The sequence below is a fragment of the Salvia miltiorrhiza genome, chromosome 4 (assembly GCF_028751815.1).
Source record: "Salvia miltiorrhiza cultivar Shanhuang (shh) chromosome 4, IMPLAD_Smil_shh, whole genome shotgun sequence".
NCBI lineage: Eukaryota > Viridiplantae > Streptophyta > Magnoliopsida > Lamiales > Lamiaceae > Salvia > Salvia miltiorrhiza.
The window spans coordinates 13,865,019-13,875,653 of record NC_080390.1 but is presented as its reverse complement, the minus strand read 5'-3'; positions in this window follow the sequence as shown (position 1 = coordinate 13,875,653).

The following is a 10,635-nucleotide window of genomic DNA, read 5'->3' as shown; positions in this document are numbered from 1 at the left end:
ATGTTGAGCTATTATCGGACATAAAGAAGTGGTTATCCGAACAGTTTCAAATGAAAGACTTAGGAGATGCAGCGTACATCCTGGGGATCAAGGTCGTTCGTGATCGCCAGAAAAGGATGTTGAGCTTATCTCAAGCGTCTTACATTGATACTGTGATTGCTCGTTTTAGCATGCAAAATGCCAAGAAAGGCTTGCTACCTTTTAGACATGGCATTCCTCTGTCTAAGGACATGTGTCCTAAGACGCCTAGTGCGGTTGAGGAGATGAGGAAGATACCCTATGCTTCCGCCGTAGGTAGCCTCATGTATGCGATGTTATGCACGAGACCTGATATTTGCTATGTCGTTGGCATGGTTGCAAGATATCAGTCGAACCCTGGACCAGGACACTGGACTGCGGTAAAGCATATTCTCAAGTACCCGAAACGGACTCGAGATTATAGGCTAGTTTACCAGTCAGACAGTCTATTTCCTTTGGGTTACACCGATTCGGATTTCCAGGCTGACCGGGATGAGAAGAGATCTACCTCTGGTTATGTGTTTACCTTGGGAGGTGGAGCCGTATCGTGGCGGAGTGCAAAGCAGAAGTGCATTGCAGACTCCACCATGGAAGCCGAGTATGTAGCTGCTTCGGAAGCTGCTAAAGAGGCTGTATGGTTCCGGAACTACCTCTTGGATCTAGGAGTGGTCCCTAATTTGCCTAAGAGTATCATAATTTATTGTGATAACTCGGGTGCAGTGGCAAATTCTAAGGAACCCAGGAGCCACAAGGCGTCAAAACACATAGAGAGAAAGTACCACATCATACGAGAAATCGTAAACAGAGGAGATGTGCTAGTAGAAAAGATTGATACATTGGAGAACCTAGCTGATCCTTTCACGAAAAGCTTACCGCAAAAGACCTATGAGAAGCATGCTCGAGGGATGGGATTGCGGTTGATGCCACCCACTTAGAGAAAAACTTTCAGTATAAGTGGGAGAGATGAAGTGAAGTTTTTGTAATAGCTAGTATTTAGACACATTGTATACTAAAAGTTTTGCTTTAGTATAAGTGGGAGATTGTTGGATTTGTATACTGAAAGCAAGAACTTTATGCTTGTATACAATGATTCCTGTTATTCACTATTCGTATCTCCTATCTGTTTGGTGTTCATGATTGCATATGTATGTTCTTTATCTCTGTATAAGTAGATTATATGGTGTGTTGTAGATCACAGAAGACCATATAATTGGAATAACCTTAAGAGATATAATATGATCACAGCCGAAATAACTCTAGGACAAGTTATTGGTTTAGGCTGCAGTATTGATGGAAGTAGTTTGTCTTGGCTGCTTGTCTATACTGGTACGTCATTACGTATTGATAGGACCACAGTTTGAGATGTATTCTTCTATCTGACTTAAGTGAAGAATCAAGATCTCGGTGACTCATAAATCTTAATACTAATAAGTATTCAGATATATATGTTAACTCGTATATCACTTTGACTTACTATGGGTGAAAGTTATATACTAACTCGAGTACTCTGTATCTTGGGTGATAGCGGTTAATATATGATATTTGATTATCTGTATTAGTACCCGTATCCGGTATAGGATAATGACATCCCCTTGAGGAGCTCAATAAGGTTTATTACGCTAAACCCTGCAGGTTGATTAAGTTCAGGCGTAATAATAAAGTTTGAGTGGTACTGCTTAAGGAATTATTAAGAGATTAATTAATTTAAGCTGTCAGAGCTCTAATTAATTAATGGATGTCGGATATTTTAAATACGGAGATTTAATAAGTCTAAATACAAGCCCCGACTCATCACCGGCAATAAAGGGGTAAGTTAGTATTGGTTCTCTAGTGGAATGAACTGATATTTATAAATTAATAATGGTCTGGGCTGACCATGGATAAATTAATTTATTTGAGGCCCATCTTTATTCCTTGTATCTGGTCCCTGGGCTGGCCCAATGTCTCCAAGCCCTAGAAGACAGTAAAATCGGCCCTCTCACCAAAAGTGGCGCCTCCTCCTTCTTTGTGTATTATTAAATACAGCTGTCAGCTCTTAGGAAAATACACTGATAAAAATTAGGGTTTTGAGAGCAGAGGGAGGCGCAGGAACGTGATTGGCTTTCTGTCTTGGGAGTTCTCATAGTTCGTTGTCCATCCAACGTTGGGAATTGAGCGGGATACAGTCGAGAAGATCAGAGCTGGAGTCTGAATCATTCGACGCGATCATCAACCATCTGTGCATCCAATTCTCAAGTAAGTATTTCCTAACACCTATGTGCAGCTGTTAAATTCATAGGAGCATGTTAGGAATTAATCGTTGTATGATGAATTAATAATAATCCAAGAAACGATCATCGGGCAATCGAGTATTAATTCAATTTAATATTCCTTCAGACTAACCACAGGAGTTGTGAGCAGCAGCTTCCGGCAGCAACATATTCAGCTTCAGTTGTGGAGGTGGCGACTGAAGTCTGCTTCTTTGAAAACCATGAGATGAGCTTGTTGCCTAGGAATTGATAGGTTTCGGAGGTTGATTTGCGATCAATTTTGCATCCATTAAAATCTGAGTCTGAATATCCGGTGAGCTTGAAGTCGTCGTCTGCTGGGTACCACAATCCTAAGTTGGGTGTGCCTTTGAGATATCGCAAAATTCGTTTTACTACATCCAAATGAGCTTCCTTTGGATCTGACTGATATCTTGCACATACCCCGACTGCGAATGCGATGTCTGGTCTGCTCGCAGTCAAATACAACAATGATCCAATGATTTCTCTGTACTTCGTAGAAGAGACAGATTTTCCTTCTGAACCTGGATCAACCTTCCAGTTTGTGTTCATTGGGATCTTGACTGATTTCATGTGCTGAATACCGAACTTGGCTATCAGTTCCTTGGCATAGTTGGACTGACTGATCAGTATTCCTTCGCTGGTCTGCTTAACTTGCAATCCGAGAAAGAAATTCATTTCTCCCATCATGGACATTTGGAACTTGTTGGTCATGATGTCAGCAAACTTTTTGCACATGCGTTCGGATTTGGATCCGAAAATTATGTCATCGACATAAATCTGAACAAGTAAGAGATCTTCTCCTTCTTTGAGAGTGAACAAAGTTCTGTCCACAGATCCTTTCTTGAAACCTTGTTCAACAAGATACTCCGAGAGAGTATCATACCACGCTCTTGGAGCTTGCTTCAAGCCATAGAGCGCTTTCTTCAGCTTGTACACCTTTTCTGGTCCAGCAACCTCAAATCCTGGAGGTTTTTCCACATAAACTTCATCGGTGAGCACTCCATTGAGAAATGCGCACTTCACATCCATTTGGTGTACCTTGAAACCTTTGTGAGCTGCGAAGGCTAAGAAGAGTCTGACTGCTTCCAATCTGGCAACTGGAGCGAATGTTTCGTCGTAGTCGATTCCTTCTTCTTGACTGTATCCTTTTGCTACAAGCCTTGCTTTGTTTCTCACAACGTTTTCTTCTTCGTCTTTCTTGTTTTTGAAAATCCATTTCAAACCAATCACCTTTGCATCGTCTGGTCGATCCACAAGCTCCCAAACTGAATTCTGGTTGAATTCATTGAGTGGACTTCAGGGCTTCTTCAATATCCTTGGGCTCTGTAGATGATAAGAAATAGCTGAAAATCTTATCTTCGTTGATGCAGTTCTGATTGATGTCAAAGATGAGGTTGCACATTGATCTTCGAGTCTTGACGTCATCTGATGGTTCTCCAATGATGTTCTCCTTTGAGTGGAGTTCAAACCATCTTCGATACTTCTTGAATTCTTCTAGAGATGGTGGGGCTTCTTCAGTCAGAATGGTTCTGAAGTGTTGAGCACCTTCTGGGGCAGAGGTGAGTTGAGCTGGAGCTGCTTCGGCACGTTCAACTCGATCTTCAGCAACTGGAATTTCCCCTTGACTGATGCCATCTGCGTTGGCTCCAGTCTGAACTTCAGACCTTTGGTTGATCTTTGGATACTGAAGCTTCTTAGTATCTTCATCTTTTCCTGGTGTTGTGGATTTCAGCTTTGGAAACTTCAGTGTTCTGGACACACCTTTCAGTTTCCTGTTCCCTGAAATCATCTGTAGACTCATCAAAGACCACATGAGGTGTTTCTTCAACACAAAGAGTTTGAGAATTAAACACTCGATAGGCTTTGCTCGAACGTTCTGTTCCAGAGTATCCAAGAAAGACTCCTGGATCAGCCTTGCTATCAAATGTGTTTAACCTCTTCTTTTCATTGTTGTGGATGAAACACCTAGAACCGAAAGCATGGAAATAGGCAATTGAAGGCTTCATGTTCTTCCATAGCTCGTATGAAGTTTTTCCATGTCTTTGAGTGAGGAAGGAGCGATTCTGCGTGTAGCATGCGTTGTTGACTTCCTTACTTCGGCCCAAAACTTCAAGGGAAGTTTTGATTCGGCTAGCATCGTCCTTGCTGCTTCCTTTAAAGACCCGTTTCTTCTTTCAGCAACTCCATTCTGTTGATGATGTTGATGATGTTGACTTCCTTTTCCACGCTCAGTCTTCTCAGCAGCTTTAGCAGTTCCTCCAGTGTCTCTTTTTTTTTGAAGAGAAAGATCACCCAAGTATATCGTGAATAATCATCCACAAAAACTAAGGTGTACTTCCTACCGTTGTAGCTTCTTGGAGAGATTGGGCCAAACAGATCCATGTGAATTAGTTGAAGAATTCTTCCAGAGAAGTGTCCTGACTTTGACTTGAATGATATTCGTGTCTATTTTCCTCTTTGACATGCTTCACATTCTTGCTTCTTCTAGTACACAATAGAAGGTAGGCCTTCTACCAGTTGATGTTTAGCAAGCTTGTTGATCGTCTTGAAGTTGAGATGGTTGAGTCTCCTGTGCCACAGCCAGTTGAGCTCCGAGCTGCTTTTGCTGATGAGGCAAGTTTCTGGTGGGCTGTCTTCCCATTAAACGACGTAGAGACTTCTCTGTCTGAAACCTTTCAGAACCACCTTCTTTTGATTATTTCTAACAGTGAATTCATCTTTTTTGATCTTCACTGTGAAACCGTTGTCACAAAATTGACTCACAAACAACAGATTATGTTTAAGACCAGAAACAAAGCTAACATTACTGATACTAGCGTTACCCATGTTGAGCACACCATAGCCTTTTGTTTCTCCGATTGAGTTGTCTCCGAATGCAACTTTGGATCCAACTTTCTCAACATACTGTGATAAATATTCTTTGTAGCCTGTCATGTGCTTCGAGCAGCCGCTATCTAGATACCATGTTCTGATTGAAGCTTTAACTTCTTCCTTCTTTTTGTGTTTCCTGACTTTGACCTGCAAGGAAGAGTTACTTTAGGTACCCAATCAAGATTTGGATCCTTCGATGTTAGCTCAAGTTCCCTTTGGAACCCATATCTGCTTCAGAATTGGTCTGGCTAATCTCTTGCGCTTTGCTGATCGTCTGACTGAAGTTGCTGGCGCTTCAGTTGGCACACTAGCATTCTTCTGTTGAGATTTTCTTTTGAAGGCCTCACTCTTGTAGGAGTTCTGTCTGATGAGTGGTTGAGGTCTTCTTTGCTCGATGAAGTATCTTCCTTGAGATACTCGAATCTTTTCAGACTGATGGAGACTTGACTGATGTCGTGGAACATGAGTCGTATGATGTCCAGTTGCTTGTCGTCGTGGATATCGCTTGGCTCGTCTGGACTCATTATTGTTTTGTCTCCATGGATGTTGTTCCTTCTGGAACTGAACTGATTTCAGTTTTTGACTGATGTGGCCGTTCTTCCCTCTGGTCTGGTGAGGAAGATTCTTCTTGATTCCTGATGTTCCTTCCCCGATCTTTGACTGAAATCTGCTTTCCAGTCTTCTGAGTAGGGTGATCTAGTTGGGGGCCTCCTTTGCTTGTCTGTAGCACCGTGGAGGTGGAACATTTGATCTAGCCATCAGTTTTCGTTTGCGAACTTCATCCATATCATGATCTCTTGATTCTTCTGATGTTGTGATTTCAGAAGTATCGTCCTTTGAAATGATCATGATATTCTTTCCTTTGTCATCTGCAACCTTTCATCCAATGCTTTCAACAAGGCCTTTTGATGGAAAGTTGCTCATCATGGGTGACTTCATCATGCAGTCCTTGACAGTTTCTTCCAGCTTGTGATTGAGCCTCTTGATCTCATGAGATGCTTTATCACATTCCGAGTTGGAGATTTTGAGCTTTTCTTCCAGTCGACTGTTCTCCATGATTAGCTGATCAAGACAAGTTTCATCCGAAAAGTAGATGATTGTCTGATTCCTAGCTCGTTCATCATTGATCTCCTTTTCTATTTTCTGATTCTGCTTGAGGAGATCTTCGAATATTTTCCTCAACTGACAGTGATCAGTCATGAGCTGAATAAACTGGTCAGTTTCATCGGATGAGCTTTCTCCTGATTCTGAGTGATCTCCAGAAAGCATCAGGAAGTTATCAGTATAAGGAGTTTTAGAATGAGAGATTACCTCTGAGCCATTCATTCCATTGTCGTAGCTGTCAGCCACGCTTTTAGATCCATTGGCCATCAGGGCTTGAATCTCATCGTCTGAGCTGGTGCTGTCGAAGTCAGATGATTCTGATGTGTCTTTGGAAGAATCAGCATCGTCAGCAACCATCGCTTTCTTCCTTGAGAAGCTGCGATCTTTCTTGCCTTTCAGCTCTTTGCGCTCAGATTGAGTCAGTTCAGGGCATTCATTTTGAAAGTGCCCTTTCTTTCTGCATCCAAAGCATTCCATGTCTTTGATGTCGTAAGCGGCTGACTTTCTTTCTCCGCTTCGATCAGTGAAATGTCTGGAGTTGCTTTCTCTTTCCTTTCCTTTGTAGTGCTGCTTGTGGAATCTTCTGTACTTCCGGAACTTGGACTCCAATTTGTTGAATCTTTCAGTCAACAAAGCATATTGACTGAAGAAGTTCTCAGGGTTGAGTTCCGCTGGTTCCTTGATTTGCTTCTTGCCTTCTCTTGCTGAAGCTTTCAGTGCTGCTTCTCTTGAGGTTGATGGACCATCTTCGTCTGATCCTCCAGCTTTCTTGATTCCAAGATTTCTCTAAAGGTCGAACTCATTTGCCATGAGATCAGAGAAAAGCTTGTTTGTCGGGAGCTGACTGAATCCTGGCTAATGTTGATGAGCGACTGAGTAGATCTGCCATTCTCCTCTTGGCAGTGCTCGAAGAATCTTCAGGTTGATTTCTCGTTGAGTGTATTTGTCTTTAGAAATGGATTGAGCTTCGTTCAGGATTTTATTGAATCTGAGTTTCATTTCTTCGACAGATTCATTCTTGAGTATGAAGAAGGAGTCGAACTTCTGGCAAGCTATGGATAGCATATTCTCCTTGATTTCCTCGGAACCTACACACATTCTTTCAAGAATGTCCCACATCTCCTTTGCAGTTCCGCACTTGATGATCTTCATGACATGCTTGTCAAGAACGGTGTCGGAGATGATGCTTTTGGCGAGGTTGTCTAGCTCATCTTGCTTCCTTTCTTCGGTGGTGAAGTCTGCCTTTTGCTTTGGCTGGACCTCATCGTAAGGATCCTGTTGTGGATCAACAGGGATCTGTTTGATGGTTTCGGTGATGATGATTGGTCCTTTGGTGATGACTTCCCACATTCGGCAATGTTGGGCGGTGAGGAAGCTTTCAAGCCGAAACTTCCATATGTCGTATTTTTCAATACTAAACATAGGTAGAGAAGATAATCTGTTGTGGTTAGTCTCCATAAAAAAAAAAAGAGAACAGATAACAACAGATAGAGCAAACAGCAAGCACAAAAAGAAAGAGAAACTTTTTCGAGACCTTTGAGAAAAATGATCTAGTTCAATTCGAACCTAATCAGATACAGAATGTTCTTGCGAACAACCTGCTCTGATACCAATTGTTAGGTCCCAGGGGGTCTCAAATAGGTGTACGTGGGGGAATACACCTATGGGCTATTTTTTTTCCCTCAAAGTGAGGGATCTCAAGATAGAGATCTAAACGAAACTATACATGCAAACAGTGACGCCTGTTGACTGAAAACAGTTTTGACCAAACAGGGTTGACGACTGATACTGAAAGCTCTTCAGTTAGGAGTTATCAGTTAAGTTGCTGGAACTTAACTGATGCACTTATGGGCTTCAGTCGAGTTTGCTAAAACAGAGATGATAACACTATTCCTGACTATCAAAAGATAGGTCAGTTAGACTGATATCATACGCAGCGAAAATTAAACTTAGTTTTGCAATAGCCTCGGTTGAGCACGTTGTTGGTCTTAGGTTTCTCTTTGCAGTTATTTAGTATTCAGTTTATCAATTGAAACAACACAAGTAGGAAAGTAAAACTGAAAGCTGTAAACAACACAGAGACTTTTACGTGGTTCGGAAAAACCATTTCCTATATACACGGTCGGTTGATCAGACCAACAATCCACTCCGCAAGTGCTTAAGAGGTGCACTGCAAACCAAACCGTGTGCTTGCCGGGTGCACACAACCGTACCACTGAAGAAAACCCTTCTTCACTACCCACACTTCACTCGTGTCAGATTTCTCTTGCTTAGCACAACCCGCGCTAAGACTTTCAGAGTCAGAGAACCTTTTTGAACTCCGAATCACTCAAAACACTCAAATCTTTCTTTCGGAAAGGAGGTTTGAACGAGTGCCAACTATACTGCAAAGAACAAGTTCTTTGTAGCAAGTTTGACCTTGGCTTCTGGGTAAACAGAGGTTTGCCTAAGGTCTAAGAGAATGTATAGAATCAGCAGTGACTGATTTTGGCTTTGGAATTCTCTTCTTCGATTCAAGCTTTGGGGAGGTTAAGCTTTAGGCTGAGTAGCGATTTTGGCAGAGCTTCAGCTTATGTCGTTGAATCGGTGAAGGTTGAAGTGATCATCGAGCGCTATTTGTAGGACAACTTCTTGAATAGATCCGTTGGCGTAGAACGTCTTCAAGATTTCTTCCGTTGGAGAGCAATTCGAATTTGGGCTGAGGCTTCAATCTTCGAGGTTCCTTGTCTGGTGGAAACGGCTCTCTTGAGGGACAGGAGATGTGATGTCTCTGATAAAGTAACCACCAAATAAGAATGACCTCTGCAGAGATAAGATCCTGAGATCTCTGCATTTAATGCGGCTGTACTTTTGTGAGTACGTGGCTTCCTTTGAATGTTGGAAGATCAATCCGAGGAATAATGTTCAACTGATACTTGACTTTAGTATCAGTCCGCGGCACGCATTAAGTAATCAGTTCCAAACTGATTCTTCAACTGATACTTCAGTTGGTATTTTCAGTCTTCAGTCCTTCGTCCTTCAGTCTTCAGAACCGCATACTAAACTAGAAACGAACTCTAACACTTGAGTTCAAAATTGTTCTAGTCTATTACAATTAAGACCTATGAATTTTGGTATCATCAAAACAAGGATTAGGATATTCCACAAGGTTCCCAACACAAGGATAAATAAGAAAAGGCAATTGTTCACACCAAGAAGATGGGGGATGAGGATAAGAAAATCTCGCAGGCGAAAGATGTGTGCACTGAGCTGCCAATGAAGCTACTTTCGAAGAAGAAAGATCCGGGTAGCTTCACCATTGAGTGCGAGATTGGAGGAAAGCTCTTTCCCGAGGCTCTTTGTGATTTAGGGGTTAGTGTCAATGTGATGCCCATCTCTGTTTTCAAGCGGTTAGGAATTGGAGATCTCAAGCCGACCTCGATGGAGATTCAGATGGCGGACCGATCAAGAACAGAAAAATAAATAACAGAAATAAAAAAAAATCCAGAGTAGTATCAAACAATTAACAGAATAGTACTGATAAAAATCAGTCCCCGGCAACGGCGCCAAAAACTTGTTCGCTAATTTCTTTACACGCCGCAAGTGTACGGGTGCAATTGAGTATAGCAGTGACAAGGTCGAATCCACAGGGACTAATGGTTATCAATGCCTATTCTTAATTACTTTACTCTATCTGGAAAAACGAATTTTAAAGGTTTGATTTTGGAAAACAAATTTAAATTAAAATAAAGAAACACTAAAAGAAATCAAGCTGTGAAAATGCGAAGTAACAGAAGAAAGAAAGTTTCCCAAGGCAAAGGTTTCAACAGATTCTCCTAACTAACACGTTTAATTCAATTAACGAGATAATTCCTAAGGCAATCTCAAAGTTAATTCATACCCACTCCCGTGGCATACAAATCGTTGATTACATGCAAGGTTACCATCCCTGGATCACACTTCTAACATGTAACTCCTAAAAGTTCCTAGGATTAAAGCCTTCACAATTATTAATTCCCTTTAGAATTAGAATAAATGTGTTCTATGTTCTTAGTTCAGGTATTAATTATCATCTCCCGATATCAAATTAAAACCTATGATAATGCTAAATTGGTGATCAAGCAATAAAGCAAGCAATTAAGAACAAGAACAAAGAAAGGAATATAAATCTCAATTAATTAAATCAACAGTCAGAAATTTGAATCATGTTTACTCCCTAAACCCTGGGAAAAAGGGATTTAGCCACACATAGACATATGACTAACAATCACAATCTCAATAAAACTAATGAACATTAAACAATGAAAAACCGTAGAGAAGTCGAGATTCTTCAGTCTTGCTCTTGCTCCGTGTCTCACAGCTCTCAGGAAAAGTCAGAATATGATAAAAGGTC